General features: G+C 38.6%; 1 long non-coding RNA gene across 1 annotated transcript; it reads right to left on the bottom strand.

The window, feature by feature from the left end:
• Positions 1–1,661: 1,661 nt before the first annotated feature.
• LOC121017035 (uncharacterized) lies at positions 1,662–12,072 on the bottom strand. The gene is made up of 3 exons (XR_005784596.1): positions 11,964–12,072; positions 4,095–4,443; positions 1,662–1,801 (listed from the first exon to the last, which is right to left on the bottom strand). It is a non-coding gene; the product is annotated as an uncharacterized LOC121017035 (long non-coding RNA).
• Between the last annotated feature and the right edge of the window lie 1,202 nt (positions 12,073–13,274).

Raw genomic sequence — 13,274 nt, 5'->3', positions numbered from 1 at the left:
TCAGAACTGAAGAAGGAGTGTTTCTTTCAGGCTGTCTGAATAGAGCCTAACTTGAGTGGGTCTTCTGGATGGTTAATCAAATTCAAACACTAAAGTGGGACTTGAGAAACTCAGAGTGAACGTTAAATAATACTAATATTTAACATTTCTTCACACAAAATGGAACAAAACCAAGACAAGGAGGAACATTTATAAAAAAAAATAAAGCCTGGCCGTTAGCTAAGAAAAATAAACATACAAATGTAATTTTGCATTCATACACACTGGACTATACAAAAAACAAACGGAAGACATGGAAAAAGGGGGAAATTATTTTGTGTAGGCTTAGTTTTGTTTCCTTTTTTTTTTCTAATCCCTGACCGGTTCCACTAATCTTTAATTCTTGGACAATCCATCCACTAAAAAGAACTGACCATATTTACAAAAATATATTACGTTATTTTGAGTTTCTACAATAAGATTTTTGTTTACCAAATAAAATAAATAGTATTAGAACTTGTTGGGTCTTTAAATATTTTTTGTATATTAAAGATAAAAGTAACATTTCAGGTTTTATAACTAATTGCATCCTGTCCAATATGAGGAATCAAACACCTAATAAAGTTGCATAACATTTTCTAAAAATTTTTTTATTGTTTATTCATTTTTTGAGAGAGAGAGAGAGAGAGAGAGAGAGAGAGATTGAGCACGAGCAGGGGAAGGGCAGAGAGAGAGGGAATTGGAAGCAGGCTCCAGGCTCTGAGCTGTCAACACAGAGCCTAAGGACAGGGGCGGGGGGGGGGGAGGGTTGGGGAGGGCTCGAATTCACAAACCTCAAGGTCATGACCTAAGCCTAAGTCTTCAGACACTTAACCGATTGAGCCACCCAGGCACACTGAATTGCATAACGTTAACCACATGCCACAAAACTGGATACAAGTTCTGGTTTACCATCTGAGTATCCTGGTCTGTGTTATGTAATGTACATGTTTGCTACTTAAATATTTCCAGTCTTTCTAATTTTTTGTACACCCCAAATTACTTAAATACATACACACATACATACATAAAGGTAGCTTTCTGATTCATTTACAAATGGGCTCTCTCTCCTGTTCTGCCTCAATCTGTTGGTCTCTCTTGCTCCCCAGAAATGTAGTTCTCCATCATAGCCTCGGCATCTGCTTTCTGGACAATCTAGTCTATCCCTGGGGATACGCTAGGGATACCTAGTGTCGTCTTCCCAAAGCCAAATGGCTGAAGTAACCAAATGTGAACTCATTAGATGTATTATATAAAAGCCCAGATGTTGATTAAGATATGAGAAACTGTGTTTCCTAGCTTCAAAATTAAGGAAAATTCAGGTGTTTTCAGTGTTCACATTTCTTACATGTAACAAATGATTTCATTAAGTAAATAAATAAGCACAGCTAAATAAAAGTTTCTTCCACTAAAATAGTGCTCATGAGATACCTTCTCCCACCTGAAAGCCTGTTTTGACTGGCAGAGTCCTTGCATCCCCTGTAGATGTGATCTTAGTAAGCCCAGGACATGGTCACCCCCAGACGGGCACATAATGTCCAAAATGGATCCAAAAATAAGACCCGTCTTATTTTTGAAAATAGAAACCTCTCAGCCTCAGCCTTCACTCCAAGTTGAAAACCCATTGTTTTACTAACCTTAAAATGTGTTCAGGTTTCATTCTTGACAAATTGCACATATGGGTTTTGAGGTCACCATTATTCAAATAGAGCAGTAAGATCTGGATGTGGCTAGTCCTTTATAGACCACAGTTATACCTCCTGTTTTTTGTGTGTGTGGAAATCTAGAAGATCAAAATGAATATTCATCATTCAAACTTTAACTCTGTGGACACAAATCAATATGGGGGAAGTTGTCATAAACCTACATGATCCCTAAATTATTATTCTGTAGGTATATTATGGCTTGTATCTTAATAAAAAAAGGTCAGAATTAATAGTCTCAAAATATACCAGTTCATATATTTAGCATAAAGCATTGTATCCTAATTTACAATTTCTACACATTTTAATGGATCAAAACTACTTTAATTATTTAAACAGTTTCGAATGAACTTAAACTACCCCTTCCTGTATTGTATTGTGTGGGCTTTCTTCAAGGCTAAGTATGAGGTTTTCTTTTCATACTGTAAAAGTGGACTCAACAGACAATTAGCTCTCCGACCTCATCAATTTCAGAAAGAGTGTCACAATGTCAAATATATTTAAACCATAATACTTATTTTGGCAGATGTCATCCAATATTTAATTGGCTTTTTTCCAACCAGTGCATAAAATATATAAAATCTATAAGTTATCTGAGAGTAAATGTATCAAATAATTCATCTTGGGGTTCACCAGGGAGTGATATTACTTAACAACACCTGGAGGCTTAATTCAGTTTCCTTGTATGTGGGTTTGACTGCAATGGGCAATTTCAATCAAAAATTATCAATTGCAGTATTAAAAATTCAATAATATGGGGCGCCTGGGCCGCTCAGTAGGTTATGCATCCGACTGTGGCTCAGGTCATGATCTCACAGTTCCTGGGTTTGAGCCCTGCATCAGGCTCTGTGCTGATAGCTCGGAGCCTGCTTCGAATTCTCTCTCTCTCTCTCTCTCTCTCTCTCTCTCTCTGCCTCTCTCCCACTTACACTCTCTCTGTCCCTCAAAAATAAATAAACATTAAAAAAAAGAAAAATCAATAATGCAAAATTTCAGTGTTTCAATCACCACTTGCAAATTGTTAGAAGCAATCTTGTACTGTATCCTTAGAATGAACTTGTATTCTTTCTCTTAGATTCTTACTCCCTTCTTTCTGTTTAGGAATATGCCCTTCTGTGTAGCTTCATTTTCAAAAGAATGATAGAACTTCCTACTGCAATTGATCAAAAATCTACATTGATCTATCTGAAGCAAGATCTTTAGGTAAAATGTAACATTAATGATCTACCTGTTCCTCAATCTTTACTAATAATAATTTTGGAGAAATTGTACTTATAGACGATTTTCTGACATGGTGTATAGTGAAATATTTACTCAAGTATTTTAAGTTTATTATTAGATTAAACCTACATCATAAAAGAGTTGCTCCTACAGACAATTATTTAGTCCTCAAAGAATGTATGCTATTGAAATTTGATTTGGTATTATTTTATTGAACTAACCTTTAAAAACATCATAATAAATAGCTCAATGATCTCTGTTACATAAATTTTAGCAATTATGTCAGAAACATTTTCAGTATCATTACTCTTCATAGTGTGGTGTGCACATGGATATAGATCCACAAATTTTTGTCATTCGTCTGTTATTAAAGAAGGAAAGGAGGGGCACCTGGGTGGCTGCGTCAGTTAAGTGTCCCACTTCTGCTCAGGTCATGATCTCATGGTTCGTGGGTTTGAGCCCCACGTCAGGGTCTATGCTGACAGCTCAGAGCCTGGAGCCCGTTTTGGATTCGTGTCACCCTGTCTCTCTCTCTCTCCCCCTCCCCCACTCATGCTCTGCCTCTCTTTCAAAAATAAGTAAACATTAAATTTCTTTTTTAAAAAAGAAGGAAAGGAATTCAGAGTATTTACAATTTATTATAAAAATTAAAAATTTAGAAGCTATTTAGACATTACTATTATATTATTTAGAATTATACAATTTAAAATTACATAGAATTATTATAAAGTAATTTTATGTTTATTGTATCTAATAATACAAAACAAGATTTTCATATGTCTGATAACTTTCATTTCATTGTGTTTTGCAAAAAATATTATCTGCAATGATTGGAATTATATAGAAAGAAAGTAATTTACTCTAGATAGCTGTATTTCCTCACTAAAACTCATAGGATCTTCTCAGGAAATTATTCCCCGAAATAAAATGCTCAAATTGCTGTTTGTTTCTTGCTGTCTGTTGCTTATTTGGTTCTATATTACTAGAGACTGAAGGCCTTGTAACTTTTTTTCCCTTTGCCTTCTCCACTAGGATTGCAATAATAATTACTTCCTAGAGCGTTCATGAGTGCCAATGGAATTATGAATAGAAATGGCCTTGCTTAGCGTTCTAGCACAGAAGCTGTACCCAGCTCATCAAGATTATCACTACCTTTTGTGTCGTTAGCTTCCAGAGGGCTTAACAATATTCAGATCCTCATTCAATCACCAACACTGATCCGAACACTGAAGCTCCTAGGAGAGGTAGTGATTCCTGACACGTCATCCTGGTTTACCATTGTTTGGTATAAAGGAAAGCTACAAAGTCAAGATGGTGTCTGCTCAGGTTGTATAAATTCTAGTGAGCATATTAACGGAGACCATGGACCTGCACAGTAGCGGTGGGGACAAGAAGCAGAGAAGAGCATGTCTTTGTGTCTTCATCCTCTAATATTTCTTGCTCTTATTCTGACCGTGTTACATGCATACTTTATCTTGAGTTCAGCTTTCAGTGCACAGCCCTGAAGAGAACAAGAGAGAAAGTTGCTAATTTTAAATCACTGAAATTATTCCAGCTAAAAAAAATATGTTGTTTCAGGAAAAGAAATTTGCTCAAGCTTCCCCCCTTCCCCCGGCCTTTTTCTCTTGAATGCATTTATGTTCCAACTAGTGTTTTTCCATTTAATTCTTCTGGATGAACCTCAAGTAAGTACATTGTTCCTATGTTCTTTTTGGTATTAAAAATCTGTATAAATCATTTTACGTTCATATCTGGTGTGAGAGCTGATAGAAAAACATGAGGCAAAGAAGATGAATAGTCGGGAAAATATCAGGTATTCTGAGAATTTGCTTTCCTGTGGTTCTCAAACCTATTCCTTGAGTTCTCTCCTATATAGAGAGAAATAGGGTTCTCTCCTATTTCTTGAGTTATGGAATTTATATTGAAAATGGGGTTCAGGTCATGAGAAAAACTTGTGCACATGCAAATTGCTCGGATATTAAGCATCTCCGAAACTGTATTTAATTGTGGTAAGGGAAAGCCTCATGATAATATAGAATCCTAAAATTCAGATCCAGAGGCTGTGCTAAGAATATGAAGGCAAAAGTAAAATGAAACCTGTTCAAGTTTCTTGGGTACACTTAATAGCAGTTAGAGCAATCCCTTTGTGGTATTCATTTGTTTGTTTTGTTTTGTTTTGTGTTAGCTAAAACTCACTTTAGGATGTCTTGAATATTTTCCTTTCTGTTTTAAGTAATTTTTCAGAGTCACAAATGATAAATTATCATTTCTGATAATTTGACGGTGGATTGATTTCAGCCTAAGATTTTTGGGGGTGAATATTTCTGTTTGACATTGCATTCTGCTCTTTTCATTTACTGTATAGTTTATGCCTTTATTATGTGGGGCAGAATCACTCTAAGTGATTCCCAGTGACAATCACAATGACCCACACAATTGGTAATCTCCTGCAATTTAATATGGGCAGCCCTGTGACTTATTTTTAATTAATACCATATAGCAATGGTGATTGAATTTTTCAATTTAAATTATGTCTTAGCTAAAAACGAGACACTCTGTGGCTGGCTTTGAAGAAGCATACAGCCAGTCATGAGATTTTCCTATGGAGCGGGCCCCATGGCAAGGAACTGTGGGCAGCCTCCGGCCAATAGCCACTACTCTCCTGGGCCCTCAGTCCTGCAGCCACAGAAAAATAAATTTGAGAGAGGTGACTGAGCCCCAGAAAATATCCTAACCCTAGTCATCATCTTGATTCCAGTCTGGGAGACCCTGAGTAGAGGATCCAGCTGACCTATAGACAGACTTTTGACCCAGCAGGATTGTGAGGTAAATGAATATCATGTTAAGACATTAACTGTGGTCTTTTGTCATGCAGCGACAGAAAAGTAGTAAGCCATATAATTAAAGAAAATCTCCTTTATTTTCCTGAGATTTTAATATCTACTAATTTGCATAACATTGTTTTCCATGTTGGGCATTAGTTTGGTTTCTAATATTTTCCATAATGAATATTACTCTTTTATGTATTACAGATTATAGTTACAGGATAGAATCTCAGAAGTATAGTTATTTAGTTGTACCACATTAACAATAATTTAGTGACATGTATTAATGATTGCTTTCCCCCATAGTTTTTCCAATTAAGAGTTTCAAGATATCAAAAAGCCCTAACATATGTTAAGGCATATACATATATGTATAGATGCACATGTATCTTATAATTTTGATTATTGTGTTCATGTATGTGGAATAACTATTTCTATCAATTACTTTATTTTAGTAGAATTTATTTAGTAGACTTTTGTAATATTTTGGTTTGAATTTTTGTTGTTTTGTTGTCTACACAACAAATATATATTATATATATATGTATATATATTTATATACATTGTTATTTCTGAATGGAATTCTTTTCAAATATTTTAACAGTCTCCTGAAAAAAAAACTTGTAAAATTAATAACTAATTTTTAAAATTCATTTTTTTTAAGTTTATTTATTTATTTTCAGAGAGAGATAGAAATGGGGAGGGACAGCGAGGAATGGGGAGAGAATCCCGAACAGGCTCCATGCTGTGGAGAGTGCAGAGTGCAGAGCCTGATGTGAATCTCAGTCTCATGAACCATGAGATCATGACCTGAGCTGAGATTCAGAGTCAGACGCTTCACTGAGACTCCCAAGCACCTCTAAAAGCCATTTTGATGTAACATTTTTTTCTGGAAGAAAGGGCAAAGGAGGGAGCATTCTTTCGCCTCTATTTCCCTCATCCTTTTCTCTCTACTTTACTGTAGACCTATTTCATTCTTTAATGTGTGTATGTAATACCCATTCTACACAACACATTAAAATAAGCTGGGGCACCTGGGTGGCCCAGTCAGTTAAGCATCTGACTCTCGATTTAGGCTCAGGTCATGATTGCATAGTTTGTGAGTTCGAGCCCCACTTCGGGCTCTGTGCTGACAGTGAGCGTCCTGCTTCTGATTCTCTCTCTCCCTCTCTCTCTGCCTCCTTCCTGGTCTTGCATGTGTGTACTTTCTCAAAAAAAAAATTAAATAAAAAATTTTAAAAAATAAAATAAAATAAATTGAATTTACTTAGTAAACATGTGTAACTGTTTCTACAAAAGTCATCCTAGGACTTCTATATTGATAAGTTCCAAATTCCCATTTATCTTTTGCATAGATTAAAAAAATATCTACCTGGGAATCAGAGGCCTAATTATGCCTTCCATCCATTTGTCTTTGGCATTTTGAATCCTGCTGGTTTATGCTCAAAGCCCGTGAGCTTTCTTAATTATTTAAAATCCACAGCCACAATGTGTTGTTTCTATTTTCAGCAATAATCCTCATGAGGTCCTTGGGAACGATCCACAACAATAACGATGATGTCAGTAAGATAGTACATTTTTTCCAACTATTTTTTATTGTGGTAAAACATGCATAACTTAACATGTATAATTGTAACCATTTTTTTTAAACGTACAGTTCAGCGGTATTAAGTACATTCATATTGTTGTGCAACCATCACCACCATCCACCCTCTGAAACTCTTCATCTTCCCAAATCGAAAGTCTATCCATTAAACAATACTTTCCATTGCTCCCTCCCCCAGGCCCTGGCACCCACCATCCTACTGGATCTATTCAATCTATTTCTGTCTCTATGGATATGATCACACTAGGTGCCTCAAATAAGTAGAACTATACAGAATTTGTGTTTTGGAAACTGACTTATTTCACTTAGCATAATGTTCTCCAGGTTGGTCCGTGCTGTGGCATGTGAAAGGATCTTTTCTCCTTCTTTTTCTCCTTCTCCTTCTTCTTCTTCTTCTCCTTCTCCTTCTTCTTCTTCTTTCTTCTTCTTCTTCTGTGTATTTGTTTTTGAGTGACAGAGACAGAACATGAAAGGGGGAGGGGTGGAGACAGAGGGAGACCCAGAATCCTAAGCAGGCTCCAGGCTCCGAGCTGTCAGCACAGAGCCTGACTCCGGGCTCAAACTCACAAACTGCAAGATCATGACCTGAGCTGAAGTGGGACCTTTAATTGACTTAGCCACCCAGGCTCCCAGGATCTTCTCTCTTCTTAATGTTGAAAAATATTCCATTGTGTGTATATACCACATTTTGGTTATCCATTCATCTTTCATTGGACACTTGGGCTGTTTCCAACTTTTAGTTAGTGTGAATAATACTGCTATGAACGTGGGTGTGCAGATACCACTCTGAGACCCTTTTTTTAATCTCTTTTGGGTATATACTCAGAAGTGGAATTATTGGATCACATGGTAATTCTACTTTTAATATTTTCCATGTTTTCCATGACAGTTGTGCCATTTTCCATTCCCATCAACAATACATAAGTTCTCCAGCTTTTGCCAACTTTTTCTTTTTTTTAGTAGGCCTCCTAATGGATGTGAGACATCGAGCAAATAATTTCAAAAAAGCGATATTGACAAATATTTTCTCATTTGCTCATTTTAAAATACCTACACTGTTCGGTCTGTGTTCTTCTTATTCCCCATCTAAAAATTGGTAGAATTCATCTCTCTTAACTAGAAGCTCATGGATCCAGTTCTGCTCCCCAAGCTTTCTAACCTGAAATCATATATTCTCTCCACGATGATATTTTGCTATGCCTCCAACTTCTACGTGTCACATAAAGGTGTACAGGGCGTCAACTATTTACTTAAGTGGCAGTGTTTTCACTGTAATTCTAACTAATAACAAAGGCGTCAGCTTCCACAAAGGCAGAGAAATTCCTGATTGAATAGCATACACCACTTTTTATGTTTCTCTCCACATTTTGAATGCGGCTCGCCGGTTCTTTTCAACGGCTTTTCAGAGAAACATAGCAGGAAGCAAAAACCACATCTTCAGTGCTCTGAGTAATAGCTTGACACACTGCTCAAAAAGAACCCCAGCTGTGCTGTTTCATAAGTCATATGTTTGAAAGCTTCTGCTGATTTTTCTACATGTGGGGAACGGTTTTGCCTTATTTGCCTCTCCAGCTTGCATGATTTCAAACATTCTGCTCAAAGAAAATTTCAAGCACGAAGCCCTTTTCAGAAATCCGGGCACTCCAGCTCCGGAGAGAAAGGAATGACATTTGCACCAAGCATTTTCCTTGGATGAGTTTGCCTTTCATGACAGAATGTGTACAACCCTTTTGTTCTTTGCTGGTTCTAGCGACTTCCGATCATTCAGCTCTGTGGGCTCTCAGGCATAGCCCAGGGAATGATTGGAACTACTATCACAAGCATGAGTGTGTGGCACGGCACACTCACGTGGCTGCCTCAGAAGCCAAGGGACAGTGGTATATGGCGGAGGTTAACCCTCAGCGATCCATGGGAGACAAAGACCTACGATTTCAAAAGGAAGCTTTGTCTTCTGACATTTACACATTCTGCGGTTGCGTAAACCTTCAACGGTCTGTCCACTGATTTGTACAAATCAAACTACAGAACGGGCATTGTCTTATTAGGAAAAAAAGAAAAGCTTTTAGCTTTTGTAGTTTTCCATTTTATTCAATCGAATGGGATATTAGCAGATACACTGTGCGGTACAAGAAGACTATGTCTGCCATGTTTTCTTGCTTTCTGTCTTTGCTTTAAGCTCACCATGTGCCTTATTTCTTACCAGATTGAGCAGCGGAATTCATTTCATATTAAGTCTATTTTTCCAAGGAAATATCAGAGTTTATTTATGGTTTCATAATAGAATATTTAATCAATATAAGAGAAAATGTACAGTTTGAAGTAGAAAGTTAGTGTTGAAGGAAGCCAAATGTGATGGTACACATTTAAACCCACTTAGACCCTTAGATTGTTCATCAGTAAAAATGACTGTCATTTAGAAATTCTGAAAAACATATGATAGTGTACTTATCAAAAATTATTCTTTGGGCACCTGGGTGGCTCAGCTGGTTGGACATCCAACTCTCGGTTTCAGCTCAGGTCATGACCTCACAGTTTCGTGAGTTCGAGCCCCATGTTGGGCTCTGTGCTGACAGCGTAGAGTCTACTTGGGATTCTCTCTCCCCCCCACCCCCTCTCTTTCTGCCCTTCCCCCACTCACACTGTTTGTCTCTCTCAAAATAAATGAATAAACTTAAAAAAATTATTCTTGAAATATATTCATTTCAATAAATATAGTAAGGTATGTAATATCTTAAAAGTATATTTTAAAAGACAAAATATATACAAATATATTCAATTATTATTTTGAAGCCTACTATAGGAAGATAAGAAACAAGTATAGAATCCAGAAGGCAGCTTCTTATTCTTCTCTTTAGTGTCATGTGCCCTTACCCTCATGGACTTTTGTTTTGCCATAAGATGAAGTTGAACTATGGATCTCACCTTGTATCCATTAATGTAGATTTTTCATCTTTTTCCAATGCCAACATTATATTGAAGAAATATTTACAGTCTGCCCCAATGTTTTTCCTCTCCCTGAGACACTGCCCTTTGCCATGGCTTGCTGAATGTATCTGATGTCTCAGTCATGCCACGTGCAAAGAAGAACTCTGGTCTGAATATGACACTCCCTTCCCCAGCAGCCACTTTCCCAATGCTGTGCCCAATTCCTTGTGTTCTTAATCACAACCAGGAAGTCATTCTTGACTCGTCACATTCTTTCACCTTGTAAATCTCTAACTGGTAGGAAATGTGGTCATTTCTTTCCTCAAACTACATCCAGCTACTCCACCTGGTCTGTGACCCTGGTCCCTTCTGTGATCAGGGCCATCACTATGTCACCTGGAGTTCTGCCTTACCCTCTTAACGGGTCTCCACTCTCTATACCACACACAGAGCATTCTCAGCACAGCCATAAGTGTGATCCTGTTAAAACCTAAATATTCACCATGCCATTCATTTTTTTAAGACACTGTAATGGCATAACATTTAACTCAGAATAGATGCCAAATCCTTACAATGGCTTAAGAAGCCCCATGACACCTGGATATGTATCACCTTCTGTTATCCTGTGCTGCTCTTCTGATACCTCAGGTCTCCTGGGCCACAGTTCCTTCCTTGCTGTCCCTGGAAAGTGCCAGTCATGCCTCTGGGGTCATTCCACTGGCAAAACCCTGTCCCCAGATGTCATTACAGCCTGCTCCTTCATCTTCCCCAAGTTTTTGATCCGATGTCATCTTCTCTATAAAGCCTACTATAACCACTTCATTTAAAATTTCAGTAGTACTTCTCCTGCTTCTTTCTTGCCCTATACTTCTATTTTCCAATTCCATGGCATTTGTGTCCTTTAAATATACTATCTAGTTTAATGTATCTATGTATTTATGTACATTCTGTACACCATATTCTGTATCTATGTATTTATTAATTCTGTACATATTCTGTATTCTGTACATATTCTTTCGCTGCTAGAATGTAAACCACAAGAGCAGATGTCATCTTGTGCCGTAGCCCCTAGAAGGACGTGTACAAAGTAGGAGCTCTATCAACAATTCTTTAACGAACATAGCCTTTTCCACAGTAGTGCTAAGCAACGAGGATAAAAACATAAAGGCGGCAAACTTACTGATAACCGTTCACTGTTTTGAATAGTATTTTGGGGGGAAAACTCATTTTCCAGACCATTCATATTATGGGTAACCTCTTAACTATCTCTCAAGAGCAAAGGATTAGGTAAAAAAAAAATCTGTGACCCATTGTTTGTAAATGTTAGAGCAATTCACATTTATAAAACCAAGCTCCTCTGAAGAAAGAGTGAACCGATATAAAATACATGGTGCTTGGAAAAACTCTCCATACCAACAGTAATTTCCATCCATCCACAGACACAAGTACCTACGTGGGAGATTTGGGATCCAAGTGGGAGATCATGAAATCCTTGTACATTCCAATACCAAGGAGAGACATCTTGAAAAGGAAGGCTCACACACGGGTAGCAGACTCACAAACCATGGTCTTGGCTGTAGACCTAGAAACAGCTCCATACCCTTGAAGAATTGGCTACAGCCTACAGCACAATATAACCAGAAACCCAAGAAGAGTCATGCTCACCTGTACAGGAGGTAACGATATATAGACCTCTTCAGCTGTGGACTCTAATGTGACCCATGAACCAGCCCTACCTACCCTCAGCCATGGTCCAGGGGCCCTGGAGGTTAAGTTTTACAGACTCAGTCAGACTCTAGATGCTGAAAGGGATCTGTGACTGAGCTCTAGCCCTTCCCAGGCAGTCTGCAAACAGTACTGCCAGAACAGGAAACCAGTGGGAGAAACTCACACCTGCAAACCCAGAAACCCTGAAAGGGACCCACATGTGGCTCCAGTGCCTACCAGTCATTGTCCACAAGCTGCCTTGCTGGACAAGCGGCCAGGCAGGAGAAACTTTAATCTGTGTCCCCAGAGATCCTGAAAAGTCTCTATTTATGGCTTTAACTCCCTCACAGCTAGTCTACCCTCAGTTCTTAGGGTCTAGGGTCCCAGTGGGAGACACTCCCATCTGTAACCCTGGAGGTTCTGAAAGGGTCTTATAGTCCCTCCCAACTGCAGTATGCTTAACACTCCTGCTAGCACAAAGATTCAGCAGGAGACACTTCTTGTTGCACCCTTGGAGATGCTGAACATTCCTGTACTTGGGCACAACCTCATCACAGCTGCAGTTGGACATAAGACTTGCTAGCCCAAGGATCCAGTAAGATACCTTCCAATATATCCTCCCGGAGACCTTGAAAAGGCCCTAGTCTCACCTCCAGCCCCTCTCACTCACTGTCCATTAGCAATACTGCTGGCCCAGGGGACCTGTCAGAGACATTGATATCTGTGCCCCTGGAGACCCTGAAAGGATATAGATAGCCCTCGCACCTCCAATTGCTAACAAGATCAATCTAGCTGGCTCAGGAACCTGATTGGAGACACCCCCATCCATGCCTTCAGAGCCAAGTTTACAGACCTCAGTCTTGGCCATGCCATCTGAAACAATGCTGGGGCACAGTTCCATTCTCTCTTAGCCACAGTTAAGGCTCAGTCTTATTGATTCAGAAATCCACCCAATGATCAGGCAGCAGCCCACCTAGGGACCTGGTGGGAACCACACCTTCTATGAATCAGGTAATAGACCCACTGATTCATAGGGCCTGATGACCCAAATGTGACCTTGAAGTAAACTCTTGTCCCAGCTCCACCCTACTGAACAAGATGCTGGAAGCAGTCCTATCCAACCAGGGACCAGACAGGACCCATGCCCCACCCAAGCTGATGATAGTAAATCAATCAATCATGGACCCTACTGCAGACCTACTGACAGCCTTGTAATAGGCTCCAAACCAGCATGAGTGCAACTCAAGAAGTGATCTGATCAGACTGTGG

This window comes from Herpailurus yagouaroundi, unplaced genomic scaffold, assembly GCF_014898765.1.
Source record: "Herpailurus yagouaroundi ecotype Mexico unplaced genomic scaffold, PumYag 214, whole genome shotgun sequence".
Taxonomy (NCBI): domain Eukaryota; kingdom Metazoa; phylum Chordata; class Mammalia; order Carnivora; family Felidae; genus Herpailurus; species Herpailurus yagouaroundi.
Note: the sequence above shows the minus strand (reverse complement) of the source record. Positions and strands in the feature narration are given on the sequence as shown.